Source organism: Protopterus annectens, chromosome 6.part0 (assembly GCF_019279795.1).
Source record: "Protopterus annectens isolate FY-2018-M chromosome 6.part0, PAN1.0, whole genome shotgun sequence".
Lineage (NCBI taxonomy): Eukaryota > Metazoa > Chordata > Ceratodontiformes > Protopteridae > Protopterus > Protopterus annectens.
Window position 1 is genome coordinate 937047951 of NC_056737.1, and position 22525 is coordinate 937070475.

General features: G+C 41.1%; 1 protein-coding gene across 1 annotated transcript in view; it reads left to right on the top strand.

The window, feature by feature from the left end:
* Positions 1 to 22525, top strand: part of PPP4R4 (protein phosphatase 4 regulatory subunit 4) — a 2733238-nt gene that overhangs the window by 425708 nt on the left and 2285005 nt on the right. The window lies entirely within an intron of this gene.

The window sequence follows — 22525 nt, forward strand, 5'->3', positions numbered from 1 at the left end:
TAAAGATGAAAGAGTTCTTTGGGTAGGATGGAAGACAAAAGCTTCTGAGTTTCACAAAGATATTACGAGTTGCTCATTATGGTCTCCCCAAAGCCTTTAGCTAGCCCTCCAGTACTGAGAGCTTTGGAGGAAGCTTTTAATGCTGTTGCTTCCTGTCTTGATTCACAATTCTCCGATGCAAGGAACTCAGACTTAATAAGGTGCCAGACTCTCTCAAGTTTCTTTTCAAAAATCCCATTGCTGGCCTAGCAGTTATTTCTATGGCAAGGATAGTAGTTCAGAACCCTTTTCTTCATCTAACTCTGTCCCAAATGAAAAAGACAGTAAGACCATTGAAAGGTTTGAGAAGAGGGTTTATGCATCTTCAGCTTTATAACCTTTAGTGCAGTCATCTGCCAGACACACATGGCAAGTTTTCTAACTTTGTTGACATGCACCACTCTGTTGCAAGCCTATATACTTCAGACATTATTATGTATGGACAGTTCTGCCTCCCAAATTACCAAGCACTCTATAATGTGTGTATATAATACAGTTGATGCTTTGTTCAGAGCCACTGCTGTTTGGACAGTGATGCACAGGAATGCCTGGGTCAGATGGCAGACATTTCCTGAAGATGTTAAAGTTCAAATTTTAAATGGCTGTCAAGAGAGAGAGACTTAGATCTTGGAAATTCCTTGGCTGAGGTACTTAAAAAGCAAGAAGAGGAAGGAAAATTGATGCAGGAGGTCAAACAACTCTTTTTATCCTCTTCCCTAAGTAAAAAGTAATTATCCTACCAGTCCTGAACCTTTCATTCAGAAATCATTCAAACCTTCTCAATGGAAATCTTTAAAACAACAGTTCAAGATCGAAAAGACAGGAAGACTGAAAAAAGAAAGGGTATGGATTCTAAGAAGCTTCCTTTAATAGGAATAATGATTATCTTTGGACCTTTATCTTCTACTACCCTCTCCAATCCAGCTGTCTTTTTAAGACCTCGGCCGTCTTTCCAAGCTTGCAGTCTTCTCAGCATTTTACATTTCTGGTGACAGATAACATTGGGTGCTTTGGTAATGAAAATAAGTCAGCATGGCTACAAACATCAGTGGGTATCTCTTCCACTTCAGTCAGGGATTCCTCTGCCTCCAAAGAGTCAGAAACACTTTATTTTCCCAAATCCTTGGATCACTATTGCAGTAGCCTAAGCTATATGGGGTATCCTACCAAGTATAGGACCATTTCTTTAGTAAATATTCCACATGCTATACCTACTGTATAACTTGAGGAGAGCAAAATGAAATCAGTGGCTAAGGCATCAAATCCTTAAGAACTTTCTTGCTACTGAAGAGTGAGCTCCACTGTGGGCTATGAGTGATTAATGGCTGGCTAATGCTTTGCCGAGCATGAGCAGATAAGTACCCCATTGGTGATTACCTTCCACTTCATCACTTGTTGAGGATAAAAGTATATTATTTGTGTCAAAGATTTATGCTACAAGTTTGAACTGATATTTTTAGAGGTTGTCAATAAACCTTTTACCTCAGACTCTTACTTTTTTGTTTATGGTTCTCTGAGGAGAAATGCCTTGCGAATAAATATTTTTTTTGAGAAAAAAGTTTCACTTTTCTCTAAAGTATTACAGCTAGGAATTAGGACCAGTGGCTTTGGGGTTGTCATTAGAAAAATTAACTAAAAACTCATATATCCCGTTAAGATGTTTGTTGACTTGCCTGAGCTCCGTTAACTGCTTGGTAGGCATTATGTTTGGTAGACCTAACATCCTAGGTCCCTGTAGAGATTCATTTCTAATTTTACATTTTTTTTGTGAGGAAATGTGCCATTTTTCTGCCAAAATGGGTTATTAGAGACTGTGTTTGGTGGTTGTCACTAAAGGATTTTATGTCACAACTTAAGTTATGTGTCAAGAGGTTATCTACTTGTCAGACACCTTTTACAGTTGAGGTCGCCTGGTTCTCTATGGGGATTCCCTTGTTAATTATCACTTTTTGTTGAGGAAAGTGTTACTTTTCTATAAACATTGATAAGATGTGGAGACACTGTTTGGTGGTGGTCACTAAAAGTTTTTACTTCTAAATATAATTTTCTGTTAAAAGTAAGACTGACTAAGCCATCCTGTGCTATCTGCTTGTCCTACACCTTTTATGGTTGACAGGCAGTCCTGGTTTCCTGTGGGGATTCCATATAAATTACACTTTTTTTGTGGAAAAAAAGTGTTTCTTTTCTGTCAGAACTGGTTTATAGGGGCTGGGGCTGGTGTAGTTGGTGGTTATCTTGAAATTTTTTTCTTCAAAGATTAACTTTCCAGTTGGGAGGTAAGACCAAAACTTTAAGAATCCACTATCCTCTTGTTAGGCAACTTTTGCGGCTAGGACATGGACCTGCATCCTGGTAGCTTGAGCAGCAAAAAGTGAAAGTTGTTGGTGGTGGGGGGATCAATCTTGATTCTAGCTTCTTCTTCACCACAACCACTTCACTTTCCCCTGTAGTACCAGATAACTTCAGAAACCCAGGTACTGAGAATCACTGAAAGAGCTACATTTAGCAGTGGAATGCCATTTCTCCTGTTCGAGGGATTCCTCTGCAACCATCCAGTCAGATTTTCCTTTTCCTGCCTATCCGAGATCAGATCCTGTCTCAGGGGGCCATAGAACCTGTCCCTCAGATTAAACGGGGGAATTCATTTTTTTTCAGGAATTTTATACCGAAGAAAGAATGAACCTGGAGACTAGTCCTGGACATAACCTTCACATCAAAATCTCAGTTTTTTAATGCTGTCAGTTTTTTAGTAAATCAGGAGGCAAGACATACGTATTATCACATTCCAGTTCTCAAAAGTTCTCAGGGATCCAGGGAAGTAAATAGTGTGGGAAGAAATAGCCAAGGAATTGTTATGGCTAGGCTTGTGTAAGCCCTAGGGCTAATAGCCTAGTACCAACCTATGAACCTATGAAAAGTTTCAGACATTTGTTTTTTTTATTTTTTTCTCTGGTTTACATTTTCAGTTTTCACGCTTGCTCTTTGGCTTTTCAACATCTGTAAGAGTGTTTACAAACTGCCTGGTTCCAGTAATAGGCCATTACAAGTGGCAGGGCAATCACATTCTTCCATATTTAGATGACTGCCTTAATTTTTGCAGATTCTTTCACAAATTGTTTATCTAGCTATCTATCTGTCTGTCTATCTATCTAATATATCCATTTGTTGTTGTCTAGGTTTGTCTCACTGGACTAGTTCCCCCTTTTCAGGGTAACCCAAGGTGGTATTTATGCCACTAGGGGAAATTTGGCCAAGGCATAGGAAAACTTCTGCTACTGCTTTCGATGGAGATCTTTAAATTCACCTGAGCTGCCACCCACTCTGGTAGATTAATAATCTCTGACTTGGGTATAATATCTCTTTCTCAGCCAGGGTTTTAAGATGAATATGGAGAAATGTTATTTCATTCCTTCTCACCGAATAGTCTTTTTTTCTGGGATGTCTTCTGGACACCACGTATGATGGTTTTCCTCCCTTAGAGCAAACTGTAATGTTACAAGAAGCAGTTTCTGAGATTTTCCAGCTAGACTCTGGTATTTGCCTGGAAATGTGTCAGTATACCAGATTTTGTGCACCCCCACACACACACACACACACACACACACACACACACTATTCTCATAATTCCAGACTTAACATGAGAAAAATTCAGTGTGGTATGTCAAATCAGTTTGGACTCAGCACCAGTATTCGTTTTCATGTCAAATTCTATTTCTGGGGTTTGTGAAAATGAGTTACTGTGGTAGGTGAACCAGTTGTCTTTCACTCCATTTCTCCCATTTTACCCTTTCAGCCCCTACTTAGTCTTTAGCTACAGATACATCAGACTTTGCCTGGGGAGTTGTGTGCAAGGAAGTGAAAGTCCAGGGCATCTGGAGCAAGCACACAAATTAAATCACATACATCTCAAAGAAATGGTGGCTTTAATAAATGTTTTCGAATGTCTGAGCCATCTTTCAGTTGTAGGCCCTCTGCTAACATTTGCTGAAAATTCCTTAGTGATTTGGTACATAAACAAATGGGGTAACCAGGTCCAACCCCCTTTGCAGACTAGCTATTGGTGGATTGAGTTCTAGTGATTTAGTACAACCTGTCCTTCCAGGCTATGACTCAGAACATACAGCCTTTCTCCTCCAGGCTACCTACATTCCATCAGAGCAAAATATTGTTGCAGACAAGCTGTGAAGGACCAGGACAGATGCTCACAAATGGGAGTCGGACCTGGGGATCTTCCAGGAATTGGTCCATCTGTGGTGAAGTCCTCAAGTACATATGCTTGTCTCCAGCCACAATAGTTAATGAAATTCTGCTCCAGGACTCCTGCACATCGGCGTCCATTGGAAAGGAATGTTGCTCTATACGTTTCTAACCTTTTCTGTGATAACCAGGGTTCTTCCAAAGGTACAGAAGGACTTCTGAAAGAGAATTATGGTGATTCTCTTTTGACTCAGATTTATCAGGAGGCATAGCATTCAACTTTCAGCTTCTTCAGCTGACTGACTAAATGCTAATATTTTAATTCCATTTAGGCACCTTTTTTTCTGAGGATGTGCAGCAGGTATTAAAGGAGGCAAAGAAACCTGCTGATAGAACATCACATATGGGTAAGTGGAAAAGATTTTATAGTTGGTGCCAAACCAAGAACCAAGACCCTTGTAAAGCTTTGACTTTGGTAACCATTTGTAATGTCGGGATTCACTAGAACGAGTCCCGAAATACAGAGACTGAATGGCTGAAAGAAAGAATGGATTTAAATATTCTAAGTCTGAGATGCAATTTCTTGGAATACTACCTTTTCTCCAAGGTATGGCTATCTCTGAGCTGGTATATATAAGTTGGGGGGGGGGGGGGGTGTTAAAAAAAACGATTTTCAAAATTCGCTCTTCACCTGTGTTTTCAGTTCTTTTTTTGTTTGTCAAGTACCGACATTTCAGTAGGGAGCCTTTGACTCCTCTTGTAAGTTATTTTCCTGTGGCTTTTCCTACTCTTCTATTACAATTCATCTTTTAGCCATATTTACTTGTCTGCCCTTAAATGCCCCCCCCCCTCTACCCTGTCTCAAATAAAACAGTTTTTGAAAGGGATTTTACTTTTCTGTCTGTCTCATTAATTAGACAGTTCCTTCATGTGATCTTAAATTTGTAGTGGAAAAACTTACACTGATCTGTTCTGAACCTGCTGATGAGGTAGATTTGAAATTCATATCTTGGAAAAGAGTATTACTCATTACTCTGACTTCTGCAAGAAGAGTATCTGAGTTACAAGCTCTTATGGTGTGTCATCTCTAATTTTTCACAAAGGTAGGGTTACTTTGAAAACAAATACTTCCTTTATGCCCAAGGTCATCTCAAAGTTTACTTTGCTTCAGACTATACATCTCACGGTTTTCTTTCCAGAACCTAAAAATAAGGGAGAAAGAATTTTAAAAACACAATGGATGTCCACAGCCAACTCAGATAGTATTTTGATGGGAGAAAAAACATCAGGATTGCTGATCTGATGTTTGTTTCCTATGAAGGTAAGAAAAAGGGACACATAATATCAAAACAGATGGTTTCTAAATAGTTGTCCCATGCTGTTGCTTTTTGTTACTCTCGCCATAACAACACATTTCCTGGCAGAGTGAGATCTCACTTTATCAGGGCTCTAGCTACTTCTCTGGCATTCTGGAAAGGAGAGGACTCTAGAAATATACTAGTTGCAGTGACTTTGTCATCTGTATACACCTTTAGCAGGCACTATAAACTAGATTAATTTCCTGGGTCCAGAGAAAGCTTTTCTAAAATCATTCTTCAGGGGCTGCTGGACTCTGATCATTCTTCTTTCTGTGTGTCTTTCTAAGGTCTGGTATTCATCTCATACAGCTTAGGCTACCGCAATATTGATCTGATGATGAACATAGTATAGCTGTGTAAGTAAACTTCCTGTAACAGTAGATGTTCAAACAGATCACTGTTACAGTAGCCACACCCTCCCTCCAGCCCCCCTTTTTTGCCTTTTGCTTTTTTTACCAGGTTGGGGATATATGTGCTTTTCTTTTTTCCTAGCACATATTCAGTTGTCAGGGCTCATGTCTCCCACTTCTAAGGCAGAAAAGCACTGATATTTTGTCGTCCTCACCACTGATTTTATCTTGCTGTCCTCGAGCTGGGCAGTGGCTAGGGTGCATGGAGGGTGCCATAAAGCTTTGGAAGTGCCCAACTGGTCCGGTTATTGACAGGCTGTCCCCAATATCACTTAGACTACTGCAACACTGATAACATTTACTGTTAAGATACATTTACATACACAACTGTACTTTCAAGTAAGTCTGGATCCAGCACCAACATTCTCTATCCTTTCCTATTCCAATCCTAGAATTTTTCAAAAAGGAACACTTATGGTGTTCCAGTCTAGTCCAACAGAATCCAGGCTCACCCCTTTCTCCCCTCATTTCCTACTCAGCCAGTCACAACAGATGCTTGGACTTTGTATGGGTGCAGTTTCTCAAGGTGTCAAAGTACAAGGTATGTGAGCGCTTCATTTCAGGCTAAAACACATAATCTTCAAGGAAATAATTGCCCTGATAAAGACTGTCAAAGCACTGAATCAACTGTAAACATGTGGACCACTATTAGTTATAACAGACAACACAACAGTTATGTGGTACATAAGCAAGGGAAAGAGGTCCTACCCCTCTGCAGACTAGCCAAGATGCCCTGGAAGCTTACATCTGAGCAAAATCTCTCCCTACAGACAACTTATAGCAGAACACTGAAGCAGAAAACCATGCAGATCCTGGACAGACCCTCATGAGTGAGTGTTAGACCCACAGGTCATGCGGGAGATTGTCCGATAGTGAAGGACCCCCACACACACACACACGTAGATCTACTTGTCTCTTATCTCAACAGGCAGTTAAAAAAGTTCTGTACACCAGAAAAAAAAAGCCTGGAAAATAGATGTATTTTCATTCCTTCCCATGAAAGGGAATTTTCCTGCATGTCCCCCCTTTCTTCTGATAACCTGAGTCTTACTAAAAATAAAGAAGGACTCCAAAGATTATTCCAAACAACATTGGTTCTTCCTTCAAATGCACCTGGCCTCTGACAGTTAACAAAAACTTCCTCATGAAGTGGACTCACACAGGACAAGGGATCTCTCATCTGCCTTGCCATTCTCAACCTCCACTTGATTGTATGGATGATAGATATTATATTTAGCCAGGTGGAAGAGATGTTCTAGTGGAGGTCATAATAGAGAGGAGGATCCATCCCTTGATAGTTGTCCAGTACCTGTGTAAATTGCTGAAGTCAGGCCTGCCTTGCACTTTTATCAAAGTGCACGTTTTGGCCATTTCTACTTGTCTGCCATTAGAACCCCCCCCCCCCCCCACACTCGTCTTTCCTTTTTATTCTAAACCAAGCAGTTCTTGAAAGAGGTTTTACCCATTAGACCACCTCAAAAACAAGTGGCCCTTCCTGGGGTCTTAAGTTTGTGTTGCATGAATTAACTATCTCTCTTTCCTGGATCGTGCAGATAGTTCTTTCCTTAAATTTCTTACTTGTAATATTTCCTTGCTTATTGCTCTGACTTCTGCTAGATGAGTATCTGAGTCACAGGTCCTTATGTCCTCTCAACTTTTTTGATCTTCAGTAAGGACCGAATGAGTCTTGGAGCTAAACTTACCTTTATGTCTAAAGTAGTTTTGAAGTTTATCTTGAATCAGACTGTTCATCTTCCTGCGTTTTTTCCTGAGCCCCAAAACTGCAGAGAGTTTTTCATACCTTGCATGACCATAGGTAACTAGGGGCAGTACCTGGACAAAACTAAAGATTTCAGAATGTCAGATCAGCTTTTTATTTCCTTTGATGGCAAGAATAAGGACAGCCAGATATTCAGCATTAGATCACTGTTGCACTTAAGTCATTTGGGTTGTATCCTGCCCAAGATATGACCACCAGCCATTTTTCAAAGCTTCAGGGCAGCTTCCATATTTATCTTAACTGACAGTGGGTCAAGCATAGCCACATAAAAAAGGTAGTCTGGGCACCAAAAGCTTCAGAACCTTCTTGCTACTGAAGGGTACTCCCTTTGTGGGTTTTGTGGAACTGACTTTTAGTTAGCAGTAGTTCATGGCTGGGGAAAATATTTTGACAATTTCATGTTTTCGAGGAAAACTTGTTCTTTTTTTTGTGAGTGTTTATCTTTCTGATGCTGTTTAGCATGGCTGTGCTTTTGTTTGTTTACTCTGCCAGTTGCACAGGTTCTTTCTGGTCTTGGATTGTTGCTTTTTTTTCTGATATCTCGTAATTTCAGCATTCCTGGTTTTACTTTTTCTTTTTTTAAGTGTTTTTACTTCTGCATGTTCTGTTACTGAAGTACTGTGGGTTATTATGCTGCTGTGCCATGATTTAGCACAGTTGTGTTACACACACACACACAAACACACAAACACACACACACACACACACACACACACACACACACACACACACACACACACACACACACTTTCTGCTTTATAAGCCTTTGTGTTTCAGCTAATTAATAACACAGGTAGTGCTATGCATGTTGCCCATCATTTGAATACAGTGCTTTGAAATGTCATCAGTTAACATATGGCAGTTTTAGAACGTGTTTGGATATTAACTTTTTTATTTTTTGCAACCAACTAGAATAGTAAAAAAAAAAGTTACATTGTTGATGTTAAGATTTCAGACTGTTCCCTTTTATGGGAATGGATGTGAATGTGATGGACGAGTCTTGCACTCATTGGGCACATTCAGTTTTAACACTGAAGGTGTGAGGTGTGGATGTTGCAACCTGTTCTATTTGTAAGCAAACTCCCTTGCCTTTCTCAGTCTGTGGGGATAAGTGGCAAACTTTAGATTTGCAGAATCTGGACTCTTTGTAATAGTTATGACCACAGGGTCTACTGTTAAGGATAGGGCTAGTCTCCATTTATTTTCCTTCTGTAGACATGCGGTGGTGGTGCTGCGATAGCGTTGTCGCCTCACAGTAAGACGTTGTCCTGTTCGATTCTCAGCTAGAGCGTCTTCTGTGTGTAGACATGCGTGAATGGGCGTACCTTCGTTGAAGGTTGAGTGTCAGGGCTGGCAACTCGGCACGTAAAAATCTACTGCCAATCATTAGCGGACTGGAGTTCCACTGTGGCGACCCCTAACCCTAAAGCCGAAGACACAAACAAACAAGACATAAAAGTCAGTGCCTGTTCCCTGAAGGGTTTTAATTTGCAGGGTTTTGGTGACATGAGTGTGACTGATATGGAGGTTGCTCTGGTAAGCATTACTTATGATATATTGCTGCTGTTGATAGCCATAAATTTTGACTGAGACTCTGCAAGTGTTTAAAGACAGACTGTTTTATCTTGAGCTTACTAGATGTTCGTCACATTGATCACTGCAGCAATAGCCTTAGCTATATGTTATATCCTGATGAGGATATAGCAGCCAGCAAGATCACAAAGCTTCAGGGCACCTTCCACGTGCTCAGACTATTAAACAGCTTGAGATGAGCTGACTAAAAGACAGGTTTGGGTGCAAAGCCTTTCAGAGCTGTACTGTAACCAAAGACTACGCTCCTCTGAGGCTTTGAGGATCGATGGTCAGTTTGTGCTATTCATTGCTAGGCAGATAAGTTCCCTTTGAAGAAAGACATTCCATTTTCTTAAATTTATTGATATTTTATTACTTTCCTTTTTAGGAAACATATTTTAAAACTAGAAGTATTGTGATTTAATGGACTGTCGCGAGATTATAATGTACTTTTAAATACAGCCCTTTTTTCTGTCAGTTTAAAAGTAGTGTTAACTAAATGAAAATATATTTTCTATGGAGAAATTTTTTTTTTTTTTGGCTGGCATAATGTTTGAAAGTGTGTTTTACTGTATTTTTTCTGTAAAAAAAAAAAATTTTGTGGATTGGTAGTTTTACTGGTATTTGCTGCTCCTCTTCCCTGGGAAAGAGGCACCATTTTCGTCCTAACCATGGAAAAGACTACTGGTCCTACAGTCTGTCCTTCTTCCAGCCACAAAAAGAAAAAGTTAAGCAAACAGCCTTTGCCACCACAGCAGGCTTGTAATTTGCCACAGCCACAAGTGGGTAACTCTGCTGCGGACATTTGTTGTACCTCAGACCACTCTTTTACCCCAGATCCATCTGGTATAGCACTTACAGCCACTATGGACCACAAGTTAGCCCCATCCTCTGTAGCTGTTGGAGTCTCCTCAATTGGCAAGAGAGAGCCACTCTTGTCAGTCAGTTTTGGGAGAGGGAACATGGAAGGTTTCCTTGATGTGCCAGAATGTTGTGTCCATCCCTATGGAAGCAGCTTCTGTGATTAGTAATATGGTTGGCCCCATTTTTCCTGTCAAAAAGAAACAGAAAATGAAGCATGTATCTACTATCTGTTCCTCCTCCATTTTCTTTAGGCAGGAGTTGTTTGCTGGATCTGGCTGAGGGTTTAATTCAGGCTATAGATCCTTCTTGTAAAGTCGAGTCTTATAAAAGAAAGGAGGATTCCTCTTTTCCTGAAGAGATTCAAGATTCTGAATCTGAACAGGAAGATGCAGAGATGGTTTCATTTTTTTTCCTCAAATTTCTAACTCTGAGGAGAGCTCAGTTTCTGATTCGCCCTGTGGGGTTTCTTTTTCTCTGAGACTATTGCTAGAATATGCCCATGTTTTCAGTGGTAGAACACTAAGGTTTCTTAGTTCCCTCAGAAAATAGCATGAGTTGCTGTATAAGGATTTTCCAGAACCTACACCCATTTTTCCTGTTCTGTCAGCTTTAGAGGATGTGTCACTGCCTGCAGTTTCCCTGTTACTTAACCATCTGTCCCTAAAAAAGAGAGATAGGATGTATAAAATTCCTCACTCTTTTAATTTTTTATACACTGTTCCCAAAATTGACCCAGCATTTATGGACTTAGTTGATCTCTCTGCTGCTAAGCACTTAGTTAATTCCAGTCCTACTCTTGCTGATAAGGATGGGCAAATTACTATTATGTATAGGAAAACGTACATACTTCTGCAAATTTGATTTTCAGAATTTTGAATTGTAATGTTCATATGTTAATGTTTGTTCTGACAACTTCTGAAAGTATGAAGAATGTTTTATCTGCAGTTTTTTTTCTTGTGAGGAAAATCTGCTTTAAAGAACATTTTTTTCATTTGTCCAGGTCACTACTGATCGTTTGCTGAGTGTAAGACTCTGTTGATACTTTTTCCAGTGCTATGACCAATGGTACTGTTTTAAGGAGGTTTGCATGGCTACATTCTCAGAACCTTCCAGATGATGATAAAATTAGATTTTAAATTCTCTGTTGGATAGAGGTTTAATGGTTGACCACTCTGCTGTAGAGGTAATCAAAAAGTGTGATGAAAGGGGGCAAGCTGATGTTAAGCTCTCCTTTTCCAAATTGTTCATTGGATTCCCCCCCCTTCCATTTTTGTTCATAGGTTGGTACTAGGCTATTGGCACTAGGGCCTATAGAAGCCTAGCCATAACAATTCCCTGGCTATTTCTTCCCACACTATTTACTTCCCTGGACCCCTGTCTAGCAGGGTGACTGACGTGATCCCTGGGGTGAATTTCCTTTCTCCCATCCAATCATCAAGGTTCCTTTTGAAGAGGGCCAAAGAGGTGCTCTGCTTGACATGTATGGCAGTCTATTCCAGAGTCTGGGGAGCCTCTGGGTCAGGAACCTATCCCTCCAGCATGTTTTGTTTATTGTGATGACAATGTTTAGATCACTGGAGCGTGTGGCTCTGAGGGATTGGGATTTCTTTAAATGTAGCATGTCCAATAGCTCTGGGTTTGACATGGCCTTGTACGTTAAGCAGAGATCGCCTCGGAGTAGACGATATGCGACAAGAGTATAGCTGGAGTTTTGGTCAGCATAGGGCATCTGCTTTAGGCCTGTGATTCTTTTAGTGAGGTGGGGCTGCCACGGTGGTGCAGCGTTGAGAGTTGCCGCCTCACAGCAAGAGGTTCTCCGGTTCGATATTCGGCTGGGGGTGCCTTCTGTGCGGAGTCTGCATGTCCTCCCTGTGGTCGCGTGGGTTTCCTCCGGGTGCTCCGGTTTCCTCCCACATCCCAAAGACATGCTGTAGGTGGATTGGAGACACTAAATTGGCCCTAGGCATGAGTGAGTGCGTGTGTGTACCTTCTGTGGAAGGTTGGGCGTCGGGCTGGCAACTCGGCACTGTAAAACTCCACTGCCAGTCATGAGCAGACAGGTGATCCGCTGTGGCGACCCCTAACCGGGAAAAGCCAAAAGAAGAAGAAGATTCTTTTAGTGAGGTATTTCTGCGGCCTTTCCAGCTGTTGCAGATGTCTTCAGAGGCACATACCAAATGGGGCGTCGTATTCTATAGTGGGTCTAATGAGGGAAGAGTACAGTGGGACAATGACCTCCTTTATTCTGGATGAAAAGCTATTAGTGATGAGGTGTGCCACATAAAAGTATTTCCTGACTGTTGTGGCGATGTGGTTATTGAAGGTGTCCACCTGTGTCCCTAAGTCTCTTATCACACTTTCGGTGTTTAGTGTACTGAAACCTATGTGGTAATTCATGGGTGTATGTTTTTTCCCAAAGGGTATAACTATACATTTCTTGGCATTGAGTTTGAGCCCATGGCTCCGGCACCAAACATCTGTTTCTGTAAGGCCCTTTTGTAAAGTATCAACATCATTTGGGGATTCAATAATGGCTCCCAGTTTGCAGTCATCTGCGAACTTTGTTAGCCAGAGTCCCTTAGTGTTGGTCTGTACTTCAGAGAAGTAGATGCCAAACAAGAGAGGTCCCAGGACTGAACCCTGAGGTACTCCACTTGTCTGGAGCTGGATTTGGAGTCAGCTACTTTTACAGTGTGGGTTCTGTCAGTGAGCCAGTTGGCAACACATAGAGTGACATAGGGATTAATGCCCAGCTTAGTAAGTTTATCTATGATTCCAGAGTGGTGGATGATGTCAAAGGCCTTGGCAAGGTCCAGATAGGCTGTGTATGTTTTGTGTAGAAAACAGAATGAACAGTAGCAACAGAATTCAGGTAGACAGATTTTTAAGAAGGAATGGCAAAGGAGTTCCAAGAATAAGCCTCTAACCTTTCAAAATCAAGGGCAGATCAATATAGCTATATATCTGAATGATTATTCAAGAGACCTTATGACCCACACACATCCTGTTCCAGTTTGTCTTCCAGAAAGTCTTAATCTCTGTTTTTATCTTTGGCAACAGATTGCTTCAGGGAGTGGGGTTCTGAATTTCATTTATCAAGATTACAGAAGGCAGTGGAAGGAAATTCCTCCTTTCTTGGCAGTCATTCCTCATCCTCTAGATCAGACTGTTTTGTTTCCACCTGTTCTTCATCATATACTGTCCCAAGGAGTAATAGAACCAGTTCCTCATTGTCAAACAGGAAAAGGTTTTTATTCAAGGATATTCCTAGTGCCAAAAAAAGAAAATGCTTGGAGACCAGTTACGGATCTCATTTCCTAAACCTGTTTGTGATAGTGCTCTAACTCTAAAAGATGTAGCTTCAGAACCTGTTACCTCTTCTTCCTCTTTCTAGTTACCTGGCAACACTAGACTTATAAGATGCTTATCATATCCCTGTTCATCCGGACTTCAGACGTTTCTTAAGGTTTTGTATGTCTGGATCATGTTATCAGTCTTCTTCCTTAACCTTTGGGCTATCCACTGCACCAAGAGTGTTCACAAAGTGTCCAGCTCCAGTTATTCTCATTACAGGCTAGAGATTATCCACGTTTCCATATTTAGATGAGTTGGTTATTTTTGTAGTCTCTTTTTCAAAGTGTCAGGAATCTGTCTTTTAGATGAGACATCTCTTACACAAAACTGGGATTCCAAGAAAACAGTCAAACGTTTTTCTTGACTCCATCACACATAATTATGTTCTTGGGATGTCAAGGAGACACCTCAGTGCAAAGAGTTTTTCTTCCACAGGAAAAAAATATATCTTTACTTCCAGTCTGACTTCAGTCACTGTGAGGGAATACCTCAGGATTTTGGATCTCATGGCATGTATGATTCTCTTGATACCTCTGGCAAGACTCCACATGTGAAAGATACTGTGGTGTCTGAAATCTGTTTGTTCTCAGCTTCAACACCCTTTATCTTTTTAAATCTGAATGCTTTGGTTTGTCAGAAGAGAAGTATTTTGGCGGAGACAACAGATTTAATTAAATGCATGTCTCCACTTCTCCCTCTCTATTCCAAAGCAGTCAGTCACCCACCACAGATGCTTCAGACTTTGCTTGGGGAGCAGTTTCAGGAGGGATACAATGCAAGGGAGTGGGACACTAAGGACAGACACAAACACATACATTATCTAGGAGATGCTTACCTTGTTCAAGGCACTCAACTCTCTGACCCATCTTTGGCCTCAGGGACCTCTTCAAAGTGGTATCAGACAGCACCACAGGCATGTGATACATCAAAAAAAGGGGGAACCAGGTCTTACCCCTTTTGCAGACAAGCCATGTTAGCTTGGGATATAGCTTCACAGCACAGTCTTACTCTACAGGCATCCAACATTCTGTCAGAGCAAAATTGTGTAGCAGACGAGCTGAGCAGGACCAGGACAGACCCTCATGAATGGAAACTAGATAGGGGGTCTTCCAACACTTGATCCATCTGTGGGGAATTCCTTGGGTAGACCTTTTTGCCTCCTCTTTGAACAATCAACTGGCAAGATTCTATTCCAGGACTCTGTGAAACAAGGCCTGGAAGACAGATGCCTTTTCTTTTCTGTGGACAGGAGTGTTCCTGTATGCTTTTCCATCCTTTTCACTAATAGACAGGGTATTTCTGAAGATGCAGGAGGAATCCCCCAAGATCATTGTGGTAACTCCCTTCTGGCCTATGCAGCTGTGGTTCTGCCTTCTTTTGGAAATGGCTGGGGCAATTACCACAAACTTCCTCATAGACTAGATCTACTCACACAAGAGCAGGGATATTTCATAAAGTCTGACATCAGTCATTTTCAATTGACTGTCTGGATGATAAAGTATTCATTCCTTTTAAGCACCTGTTTACTGAGGATGTGCAGCAGGGACTAATGGAGGCAAGAAAGCCTTCTACTAGAAAATAATACATTAGCAAATGGAAAAAGTTTTCTATTTGATACCAACAACATAATCAGCACCCGTTTGGGGCTAGTTTTTCTCTGATTTTACAATATTTGTGTGAGTTCCCATCTTAGTCTTTCTTACTTCTCCATTAAGGTTCATTTATTGGCCACTTCAGCATGCCTGTCCATAGAGCCTCTTCTTTCAAGGCAGTCTTATGTCAAAATGTTCTTGAAAAGAGCTTGCATACGAGGCCACCAAGTAAACCAATGGTCCCTCCTTGGGATCTTAATTTTCTGTTAGAGAAGCTAACACTTGCTCCATGTGAACCGGCTATGCTGGCTGACTTGAGGTTCATAACATGAAAAACAGTTTTATTGATTGCTCTGAGATCTGCAAGAAGGGTATCCGAGTTGCAAGCTTTTATGATGAGTCAACAACTGTGCTTCATTTTTCATAGTGACAGGGTTACTGAGAACTAATGCTTTTTTTATGCCTAAAGTGGCATCCAAGTTTACTTTAAACCAAACTATTCATCTCCCCATTTTCCTTACTGAATCTAAATCTTTGGGATAAAAGATACTCCATACCATAGAATGCCCACAGACAACTAGGTATTATCTTGACCCAACTTTATCTCTCAGGTCTTTGGATCAGCTTGTGAAGGTAATAATAAGGGACAACCTATGTCAAAACAGACTATTTCCAATTGGTTGTCTAAGGCTATTCACTTTTGTTATACTCTCTATAACAAATGTATTCCAGGCAGGCTCAGAGCCCTCTCTACCAAGACCTTGGCTTCATCTATGCCTTTTTTTTGAAAGGGATGGATTCTAGAAATGTTCTAGAAGCTGTTACTTGGTCCTCTGTACATACATTTACAAAGCACTTTAAGCTTGATTCTTTCTCTAGGTCCATCCAGATTAAGCTCCACTAGGACCATTTTCCAGGGGTTCTTGAACTGTTCTCATTCTACTTCCCAAATGTAGTTAGCTATGATAATCTACCCACATAGGTAAGGCTACTGCAGCAGTGATCAATATGATGAACATGGTACAGTTGTGTAAGTTGAACTTACCATAACAGTAGATGTTCAAATGTTCACTGATGCAGTAGCCACTCCCTCCCTCCATCCCCCTTGGTGTTTGATGTGTTTTTTATGCCAGGGTGCGGACATTTATGTTTTGCTGTTCCTAGCATAGTCCTTTTAGGGCTCAGCCTCTGTCTGTCTTTCTGCTGACAGGAAACTCTAAAAGGCTTTGTGCCCATACATGTCTTTTAGTCATCTCAGCTTGAGCTTCTTGACAGTTTGGGAGTGTGGAAGGTGTCCTGAAGCTTTTGAAACTGGACAGCATTATAGCCTTGGCAGAATATAACCCATATAGCTAAGGCTACTTCAGCAGTCATCATTTGAACATCTGCTGTCATGGTAAGTTCAGCTTGCAAAACTGTACTTTCTTTACCTCTCCTTCTGGTACTACTTTTTCTTGGTTTCTTCCTTGTGCAGAAACTTTGAAGCTGCATTGTGCTCTGTTTTTCAGACTTAAGATAATAGTTTCTAAGGGTCTTCACTTTGTAAAGATATGATCTTACTGAGGTCCTTGCTCACGGGTTTATATCCTTCTGTCTTGATATGATGTAGGTGAACCTAGTGGCTTTTATTTGCTTGTTTTCAATCCTCTCTGCTGATATGGAGCCAGTTGACTAGATGGCACTGAAATTTAACTGAAAAGCATACTTTGAAGTGTTTTCTCCCCTGGACTAAGTGTGGCTAAGGTTTTTGAAACCCTGGAAAAGAAGGATCATTTCCTTATGACATTTAACACATTGTCATTCAGTTGGTGTCCACCATGCTGACTGAAATGTCTTTAGATGAGAACTATAGAAAAACCTTGAGTGGATTATAAATGGATAAAGCCCCACATTATGTGTTAATATATTCTATTAACCACAAATTTTAGATAAAAAGTTACAAGCAATTTTAGAGAAACACAAACTTTGTTGTTAGGCCAGAGATGCTTAGGACAAGCAGTTAATTATTAAAAAAAAAAACAAACGACAAATAAAACTTGAAACATCTCTTTTATTAGAAACTGCTGTCCTTAGAGTTGTGGTTGTCAAATGGGGCTGCCTGCATATAAACCAATTTTTAGCTTTCTACAGCTGACCATCAACTGCCACAAGCTCCTTTTCTTGTTCACCAAATGTACCACTTGGTCTCCCCTGATCTTGACCTAACCCATATTGGTGCAGACTTGGTGATTACGGATGCTGGTGCAGACTCGTACTGCTGTCAGTGAACTTCTCGAAAAACCCTTTCAGTATAATGCACTTTCTATGGTTTGAAGTCTTCCTTTCTCTCTCCAGGGAGGAGGTGGAAAACATGTTTAATTCAGGACATGGAGAGCAGAGATGAGACAAAAGAAACTCTTTCTAATTATTTCTGTGTAGGGTAAGATAGTTGTGACCTTCGACATTGGAGAAGGAAGTTCTGTTTTTATGGTGATGATTTTTCTCCACCCATTTCCAAGATAATCTTCATGATGGTACACTACCTGCGCCCAGTTGGCTTTTTTTTTTTTTTTTTTTTTTTTTTTTTAGGGGTGAAAACTGGTTGCTTTTGGGCTAAGTAAGAGCCCTATCGTCCATTTGTTCCTGCCTGGGAAGTCTTGCCTGCCATTCATTCCCTTGATATAAGAATTGGGTAGTGGGAAACAGATCAGCCAGCTAATCCCTCAAAGAGGTCTACCTGTAGGCTCACAATGGCTGCCCGGTTGTGAGAGGAGATGTGTGTGGTTCCACACAAACCTCCCATTCCCTGACTCTGTAGGAAAATCATTGCTGAATGCAGCATCAGCTGACATGACCACTACAGATGGGAGGTGCACCCAGCTACTGCTAGGTGTCACAAGTCCCATGGGCCTATCAGTCTCCCGCTCCTGAGGATGAGCGAGCTGGAGTCAGCCTCTCAAGCTCATTCTCTCCCACTTAGTCCTTCAGACATCCTTGCCATTCATTGAACATGGGTTATCTGGACTGTAATCCGGGTTTCATCCCAGTATGCCATGAGGATGGACTAGTATTGTTATTTGGCAGCATGCTGCTAAAGTTAAGCAGATGCCTAGTGGAGAACATATGAGCCTATTTTCCTGTTTGTTCACCAGCTGCTGGACTTGAGAATCCTAGCAGATTAGGTTTGAATTCCTAGATTCCTATCTGAGGATAGGTTTGGTCTTCCTTTCCTGGAATTTTTGCCCGTTTGCTTTTGTTTACTTTACTTTTCTGGGTAGGTTGTGTTTCCCACTTTTGCTCAGGAAGAGTTTGTGTTTTGGGAGGGAATTCATCATTTTCGTTTCAAATTATATGTCTCACTCATCTATTCATAAGCTGTAATTTCAGAGAGAGACAAGAGTGAAAGAAATAGCAGTACAGTTATGCCAAGCACTCAGAATAACTGTTAATGTTCAGCTCACTTCTGTCTCTCTGGAGAGTTTCCTCTTGGCATTAGAGACATGAGGGAGATTGACCATCTGTAGTTTTAATTAGTGCCTAAAATAACTGTACATTTATCCAGTGGGCAGCATATATAAGCTTAAAAGTTTCTCACTTAATGTTTTAAGCAAAATTGTTTCAGTAAAAGTGAAGATTTTTTGATGTTCCTTTTAAGCTGGTCATGAATGGCACAGTAGTGCAGAAGATAGCATTTCTGACTCACAGCAATAAGTTCTGTGGTTTGATTCTCTGCTGGGGTGACTTCTTCGTGGAGTCTGTATGTCCTCCCTGTGTTCGTGTGGGTTTCTTTCTGGTGCTTTACTTTCCTTCCACATTCCAAAGACATAGTAGGTGGATTGGACATTCTGAACTGGCCATAGATGTGATTTTGCATGCCAGTGTGTGGTATGGAAGAACAGCTGAGGCAGGGCTACCCACCCGGCAGATTGAACCTTGGCTTTGGATGATTATCACTGTTGAAGTGACATCCTGATCCCATGTGCAAAGATGGGAAAAGGGGTTGTGGATGGATGGATGTGAGTCCCATGCTGACTGTTTTGTACTGTATTGCTTCTGTAAATTAGGATGTAGTCTAATTCTCATGAGCTGCTATTTCTAATTAGGATTGTGCTTTGGCTTTTTTTCTTATAATGTGTTTGTGAAGCATCATTTTATTGTTATTTTGCTTTTAATATATACCTTATGTTTGTATTATGGGTCCATAGAAGAATTTTGTTAAGACTAAAAGAACCATGTTTGTAGTGGATGATGGCTTTTATTGTGCAGTACTGATTTGTTTATGATGCAGTTATTGTTTGTGTTCATATTATCAACTGTGAATAGTACAGATTTTAGATGCTTCAATTACCTGCCTGACTGCTTCTTTTCCACAGCCAATTTCATAAGTAAAAACATCTTCCTGTTTTCACATAACTGGCAGTTATTGCAGTATAGCTTAAAATTTCAAAATTGCATTTTTGTAGTTCAGTTTATTTCTTAAAGTTGACATTACTATGTTTGTCCTTGATATTTTGTCAAGAAGTTTACCATGCTGCAGCAGGATCTGTTAGGAGTCACTGGAGACCTACTTGGTAGAGGTGGATCAGGCAAATTAAATTGCTCAGAAGAGTAAGGCTACAGGAACAGCAATGCATAGTGTAGCTTGCCAAGTACAGTTCTGTTCTGGTGTTTGCTGCACCACCCTCCTCTGCAAGCTGCTGTGTTACAACACTTCCTCTGTGGAAAGAGAGTACATATTTGTAGCTATGTTGGGTATCTCTGTACCTCAGCAGTTGTGACCATAGAGAACAAAGGGGAAGCAATAACTCTACCATCTGGAACCATGGGTCGTATCTACATCTATGTTGTGTCTCAGCAAAACAAGGAGATGCTACTAATCAAAAATTACCATTTCCGCAGAGAGAGGACCACAAATGAAAAATCCTACAGGGGATGCATTGAGACGCACAAAATGGAAGCAAGTCTGGACACTGATGCCATTGTGTAGATCTCCAGAAGTTGACACCATATCACCATGTACCCCTACCCAAGGAAGTGGAGAAGGCTAGGCTTGTTTCTGTAATTAAGGAGGAGTCGAGTATCTACAATAATGTGCCAGCTAATACCATATAGAATTGTGTGCGGGATTGTAGTACTGAGTCTGTACAGCACTTGCCATCCAAAATGGCTTTACAGCAGCTGCAGCAGCATATGAGAAGGAAAGGGCAGGTTCCAGGAATGGAGATTTTCACTTTTAATGGGTATAAGTCAGGATGATGGACAGCTGCGGCATGCTATCTTTATATTGTATTAATGCAAGATTGATGGTTGCAGGAGCCATATATGCTTACTGCTGACTTACATGCAGTCCCATGTGATTGATGGATCACAACTGTGTGAGGGCATTTATACAACATCCATAGATGTCTAGGGAATGGGGCCAGTTATGACACACTGCTGTACTGTCTAATGTTTTGTAAGTTGTAATATGCATAGGATTGCATTTTTACCTAGTTATTGACCATAGGAGTGGAGTTGGTGGTGTCCCTTTCTCCACAGTATCCTCCTGATGTATTTCAAGAAGGCCACTCACAGTGATGCATAGTAGTTCCCTAAGCCATGTGCACGGATGCCTTCTACACCTGGGCCATATGATCTGGTGTTGGGTAAAGACCTTGGGCCTGAACTTCATGTATGCAGCCTACTGTGCTTTCCGGCTGCAGTTTAAGTAAGTATTGGCACTGGTCTAACTGCCAATGGCTGAGATACCTGTAGCTTTCCAGGTCCCACAGTAGCACTGCTTTTGAGAGGTATAAACCTTATTCATCTGGTGCTGTGATGTAAATATCTGGGGCTATTCTAAGAGGTATAGCACATGCCTTCTGCAGACCCACAGGCCGTCTCCAGCTTCCCCCCTCCTTCTCTGGGGAGGAGCTGCCTGTAGCTGACTTTAGTACACAAAAAGAGTAGTGTGTAGAGCTGGCACAAGCAAATCTATACCACATATCAGTCCTGCTATGTTGCTGCACATTATATTTCACAAACACAGTCATCACATAGATGGTCTGAAGAAGCCCATACTCTGGGGCCAGCCACCATCTGCTAAGAAGGCAACAGATCATGTCTGCTAAGTGCAGCCATGAGGTAGGCAACTTTCTTTGTGTACTGGGTTGTCAACTAAAGATAAGAAAATTTTGTTGCTCCCCTCAGAGCTTAATGCTGTGCTTCATCCACCCACATCTTTGTGTGCAGTGTATTCCACATGCTGTTTTTGCAATGACATTACCTTTTATTGCAGCAGGTAAGTCTTGTTCTGTGCTTTTGGAGTGGATCATGCCCTGCTGACAATCATTTCCCAAGATCGTGCAACTGGGTGATGCCTTTTGTTGTTGGGAACTGTTACTACAACAATGGCACCATGTATGTGCTGCAGTCCTTCCTTCCACTCTTTACATTCTGTCCTGTATTGGGAAGTGCACTGCTGGCAGTTACCACTGACCTGCTGCTATTTGAGCAGACTCCTGCCATTGCATGTGCTGCCGTTACTTATAGATACCCATGTTTGCCAGAGCATGATGATATAAGCTTACTAGTTTGTTCATTTGTGCTAGGCTTGTGATTGTTTGCTATGGGCTGTTATAGTCAGGGTTGTAGCCAGAAAATTCCATTTTGCACTCACATACTCTTTTTACTGCCCTCTAATCCACTTGGTATTTAAAAACATGGACACATCTTTCAAAGTGTTGCCCCCACCAGGAGTTACTAAATGTACACAATTTCAGAATAGCAATCCTCTGTGAGAGCAAGTTATTTGCCTGTTGCTAGAAGCATCACTTTTGACAGCTGTAGACATAATATAACCTGAAATAGCTACAATGTTTCTTAATGATGCAAAGAAAAATGTACTCTGCAGAATACTAAGTATGTCTGTCTACACCATTGGCTATGGTGTCCCCACATTGTTTTAGACCACTGCCTATGTCACATACAGCTCTATGCTACTGTTATCTACACAGGATTTTCAGTGTTGTACCTGTGTTTTGGCCCCTCTGTGGTGTTCTGCTGCTGCTGGATTGCTGTACTTCTTGAGAAATATTTACGCTTCTGTATTGTGCATTCTGTGGCCTTTTCTTCTGCTTGTATGTGTGGTAATATCCCTGCGGTGGACATTTGTGTAGATGTCTGCCGATATCTTCAGGTGATCTCTGCTCTTTTTTGTGGGTAAGTTTGTCTTTCATTTGTGTTGAAATAAAAGTTTTCCATATTTTTCATTAAGTTGGTGTCCCATGCATGCTAATGCTTCCTACCCCTTCACTCGCTGTATGCTGGCTATCTGTGTCAGTGTCATGTTTTTCTTAGTTTTACATTTTATATTTTTTCCTTTTTGTCTGCTTTCTGTTT